This window comes from Carassius auratus, unplaced genomic scaffold, assembly GCF_003368295.1.
Source record: "Carassius auratus strain Wakin unplaced genomic scaffold, ASM336829v1 scaf_tig00216763, whole genome shotgun sequence".
NCBI classification, from domain to species: Eukaryota; Metazoa; Chordata; class Actinopteri; order Cypriniformes; family Cyprinidae; genus Carassius; species Carassius auratus.
This window is the reverse complement of record NW_020528726.1, coordinates 8,650-14,257: the sequence shown is the minus strand read 5'-3', so window position 1 is coordinate 14,257 and position 5,608 is coordinate 8,650.

The window sequence follows — 5,608 nt, the reverse complement described above, 5'->3', positions numbered from 1 at the left end:
GCTGTAAACTGACAATCTTGATCATTGAAGTCCTAACATTAGTTTTTGTGCATATAACTTCTAACACATTAAAAACTGTCTTACAGCATTGCAGAAAACATTTTATTTCATAAGACATAAGCTTGTTTCAGTTTGGCAAGATTTGCACTGAATACTGAATGAAACAGCTTTCTCTAATAGAGAGAAAAGCTTTTGAGCAGATTTGGGCTTGATTTCACTTCATTTGAACAGAAACACTATTTCAGCATTACTGGACTCAGAAAGCTGTAAACTGACAATCTTGATCATTGCAGTCCTAACATTAGTTTTTGTGTATATAACTTCTAACACATTAAAAACTGTCTTACAGCATTGCAGAAAACATTTTATTTCATAAGACATAAGCATGTTTCAGTTTGGCAAGATTTGCACTGAATACTGAATGAAACAGCTTTCTCTAATAGAGAGAAAAGCTTTTGAGCAGATTTGGGCTTGATTTCACTTCATTTGAACAGAAACACTATTTCAGCATTACTGGACTCAGAAAGCTGTAAACTGACAATCTTGATCATTGAAGTCCTAACATTAGTTTTTGTGTATATAACTTCTAACACATTAAAAACTGTCTTACAGCATTGCAGAAAACATTGTTTCCCTTTCGATACTTCACTCATACTGCGTATGGGGAAAAGCTCCTTTTTTCCTCGATACTGAAGCCTTTTTTCAATAACGCAGTGCAACTGCACTGCCATTGGTTTAATCTGTAAACTTTTTTAAACCAATGACAGCGCTGCGTAGCTGCGCGAGCCTGTGGCGATGCAGCGCGCCAAAGCCCGCCAGAATGGGCGGGGCGAATGGCTATATAAGCAGGCAATCGCCAGAGGAAATCAGATCTTACTCCTTCAGCGACGACTTCACTTCGTTGGATCTCTGCTGAACGCCTTCGCCTGGAACGAGCTCTCGCCGTCGAAGAGGCACCGCAGCGGACCAGCTGAGACCGCCGACCGCCTGCAGCGCCGGCGTACTCGCAGACAGCCGCTCTCAGCGCCGATCTCGGGCCGCCCGCTTCCCGCTTCCGGCCGCTTCTCAGCGATCTCCTGCCGCCATCCGGCGATCCTAAAAGAGCTTTTTCCAGCGGTTTTCACCGCTCTAAAAGAGCGTTTCTAACGCCGTTTTAACGGCGACGGCCATGCCGTGCCACAGCTGTGGCACATGCAGAGCCCCTCTGCATGAGGACGACGGCCATGGTGAGTGTGTTTTCTGCCTGGGTAAACCCCATGCTGAGGCTGCACTCACTGAGACTTCATGCTGCTTTTGTGAAAGCATGAGTCTCGCCTCTCTGCGCTCGCGGATTGCTTTCTTTAATGAAAGTAATCCCGCCCCTCGCGCCCTCCCGTCTTTTTCCTCCCGCGAGCCGGCCAGGAAAAGACAGCGGGGAAGAGGGGCCCAGCGCCCGGATTTGGGTGAGCTCACGCCGGCTCAGCGCCCGCGTGCCTCACCCTCTCCAATGAGAGAGCCGTCCCCTGTCCTCTTCTCACGCCCAGAGCAGCGTCCCTCGGCTGAAGCGAGCGACCTCGTCTCTTTTGGCGGATCGGAGGACGAGCCGCTTGACGACTCCATGTCACTCGCGGCTTCTGAAACGGAGGACTGGGCCGGCGATTCTGACCCCGCCCACCTGCCGTCACTGGAGCCCATCGACGCCAGAGCTGGGATGGATGCCGAGCTTCTCCGCATCCTCTCCAAGGCTGTTGAGGAACTCCATTTGGAGTGGGCCCCCCCTGAAGAGCCGACACGCAGCAGGCTGGACGAGTGGTACCTGCCAGGACGCCGCCAGGCCCCCCGCCAGCGACCTGCCCCATTCTTCCCTGAGGTTCATGACGAGCTGACAAAGTCGTGGCGCGCCCCCTACTCGGCCCGCCTACGCACTTCCTCTGCAGCTCTCAGCTCAGTAGATGGCTCTCAGGAGAAGGGCTATGAGCAATTGCCGCCCCTGGATGAGGCCGTGGCTGCTCACCTCTGTCCCCCCGCGGCTGTGGGGTGGAAAAATAAGAGAGCCCTTCCTTCCAAGCCCTGCAGGACGACCTCTGCCATGGCTGGCAGGGCCTACACTTCTGCGGGCCAAGCCGCTTCATCTCTGCACACCATGGCCATATTGCAGGTGTTCCAGGCAAAGCTTCTCCGTTCCCTGGATGAGTCTAGCTCTAGTGAACCTGCTTTCCGTGACCTCCGCAGCGCCACTGATTTGGCTCTGCGCGCCACGAAAGCCACGGCCCAGGCCATCGGACGATCCATGGCCAACCTGGTTGTGCTGGAGCGCCACCTCTGGCTCAACCTAACAGAGATTAAGGAGAGCGACAAAGTGGCCTTTCTCGATGCCCCAGTCTCTCCATGCGGCTTCTTCGGACCAGCGGTAGAAGGGTTTACAGAACGCTTCACTGCAGCACAGAAGTCGTCCCAAGCCATGCGACACTTCCTGCCCAAGCGCTCCACCTCTGCCCCGAGTCGCCCCAGGACTGCGCCGACTCAGCACCAGAGCAAACCTGCCCCTTCTACCCCCCAGGCGGCACCCCCTAAGGAGCAGCACCCAGCTCGCCCCACTAGGCGCGCTAAACCGCCTAGACGTCAGGGCCCCCGGCAAAGGATTGTGCTAGACCCGACGCCCTCTAAATCCTCCTGATCGTTGGGGAAGAAAGAGGAAGGGGCAAAGTCCCGCTGCGGCCGGACCACCCCAGAAGCTCTCTCGCCTGTCTGCTGTGCGATCTGGGCCCACTGTTGTTGCGTCCACGCAAAGCGCCGTTGTTATGGCGAACACAATAAATATTTCACATTTTCAAAAAGAGAGCACTTTTCCTCTTCCACACTCGTCGGTGTTCAGGCCCCTGATCAGCGGTCTGCCATCCGACACTATCCAGCCCCTTGTCACGCGGGCCGAGGCCTGGCAGGCCATCCCCGGAGTGTCCAAGTGGGTGTTGGGGATAATAAAACACGGATACTCACTGCAGTTCGCCCGAAGACCCCCGCGTTTTCGCGGAGTGATTCCCACCTCGGTAGAGCCGGACGATGCTCAGGTCCTCCGCACCGAAGTGATGACGCTGTTAAGGAAGGGAGCCATAGAGATAGTTCCTCCCTCAGACAGCGGGTCGGGGTTCTACAGCCGTTATTTCCTTGTCCCCAAGAAAGATGGCGGTCTCAGACCCATCTTAGACCTCAGACACCTGAACCTTTCCCTCATGAAACGGAAGTTCAAGATGTTGACACTGAAGCAGATCCTCACGCAGATTTGCCCCGAGGACTGGTTCTTCTCGCTGGACCTGAAAGATGCTTACTTTCACATCCAGATAGCCCCCCATCACAGACGATTCTTGAGGTTCGCGTTCGAGGGTGTGGCTTACCAATATACAGTCCTTCCCTTTGGGCTGTCTCTAGCTCCCCGCACTTTCACGAAGTGCATGAACGAGGCGCTCTCCCCTCTGAGACAGATGGGAATTCGCATTCTGAACTATCTCGACGACTGGCTCATTCTAGCCCAGTCACGAACCGAGCTAGACCACAACAGATCCATGCTCCTGAGCCACTTACAGTGCCTAGGACTCAGGGTCAATTTCGCCAAGAGCTCACTGCTCCCCAGCCAACGTATTACGTTCCTGGGAGCAGTTTTCGACTCCGTCAATATGAGGGCGGTCATATCACCAGAGCGCGCTCTTGTACTTCAGCAGCTCGCGGCCTCTGTCAAGAACAAAGCCTGTTTCCCTCTGAAGTTCTTTCAGAGGATGCTAGGGCTGATGGCTTCCGCCTCCCCAGTTTTACAGCTCGGCCTCCTACGAATGCGGCCCTTGCAGTACTGGCTGAAACTCCGGGTCCCACCTCATGCTTGGCGGCACGGCCGCTTTCGCATCAGGGTCAACCAGGCCTGTCTAGCAGCCCTGGAGCCTTGGATGAACCCTGTTTGGTTCAGTCGTGGAGTACCCCTACAGGCGGTTTCCAGAAGGACGGTACTCTCAACAGATGCGTCCAACCTGGGTTGGGGTGCTCTGTGCGAGGGCAGACCAGCCTTCGGCTCGTGGTCGCACGAAGAAAGCCATCTTCATATCAACTGCCTCGAGATGCTGGCAGTGGAACGAGCCCTTCAATCCTTTCAGGCAATCTTGGAAGGGCGCCACATCCTAGTCCAGTCGGACAGCATGACAGTGGTGTCCTACATAAATCACCAAGGCGGCCTTTCGTCCAGCCGCCTCTGCGCACTGGCAAAGCGCCTCTTGGAATGGGCATTACCCAGGTTGCGATCGCTCAAGGCGACACACATACCTGGCAAGACGAATCTGGGAGCAGACATGCTTTCACGGAGCAATGTCCCCTCGGACGAGTGGATGCTCCATCCCCAGACAGTTCTCAAAATCTGGGAGATTTTCGGGAAGGCAGAGGTCGACCTCTTCGCCTCAGAAAGCAACTCTCATTGCCCAACTTATTTTTCAAAGGAAACAGATGCACTGGCCCACAACTGGCCCAGCCTCCTTCTTTATGCTTTTCCCCCGATTGCTCTGATCCCTCAGGTCATCAGACGAGTCAGGGAAGACAGACACAGAGTCCTCCTAGTGGCCCCACTCTGGAGGACCCAAGTTTGGTCCTCGGAGCTTTTCAGGCTTTCCATGAAAGCCCCATGGCCGATCCCCCTGAGGCGGGACCTCCTCTCTCAGGCGAACAGGACAATCTGGCATCCACAGCCAGAACTCTGGGCTCTGCATGTATGGTCCCTCGATGGGAGCCTCTGAGCCTCCCCGGGGACGTACTACACACCATTGCTCAGGCAAGAGCCCCGTCTACAAGACGCCTCTATGCCCAAAAATGGTCAGTCTTTGTTGACTGGTGCTTAGCACAAAACAAAGACCCTGTTGAGTGTGATGTATCTCCGATACTGTCATTTCTCCAGGAGCGTCTAGAAAAGGGTCTCACCCCTTCCACACTCAAAGTGTACGTAGCAGCCATTGCAGCATTTCATGCTCCTATTGCTGGCCAATCAGTGGGTCGACACAGCCTCATTGTGCGTTTCCTGAGAGGTGCTAGGCGGTTGAAGCCCCCACGCCCTCTTACCGTTCCCACTTGGGACCTTCACACGGTCCTTGGAGCACTCAAAGGACCTCCCTTTGAACCGCTGCGGTCAGCTGACCTTCGGCCCCTAACGCTCAAAACCGCTCTGCTACTTGCTCTAGCATCGGTCAAGCGTGTTGGCGATTTGCAGGCCCTCTCGGTGAGCCCTGCATGCCTTGAGTTTGGGCCCAATGACTCTAAGGTCATTTTAAAACCCAGGCATGGCTACGTACCTAAAGTGCTCTCGACGCCATTCAGAGCACAGGTAATTTCCCTCTCAGCTCTGCCTCCGTTGTCAGGTGAGCGAGAGCTGGATTTACTCTGCCCAGTGAGGGCTTTGAGAATTTACATTGAGCGGTCTCAGCCGTTCAGGCAATCTGACCAGCTTTTGTCTGCTTTGGTGACCGCACCAAAGGGTCTTCGGTCTCAAAGCAACGCCTCTCGCGTTGGATAGTTGAAGCTATCGCTCTATGTTACTCCTCTATGGGCCTTGAGTGCCCCATAGGAGTTAGAGCCCACTCTACTAGAGGGATGGCCTCTTCAT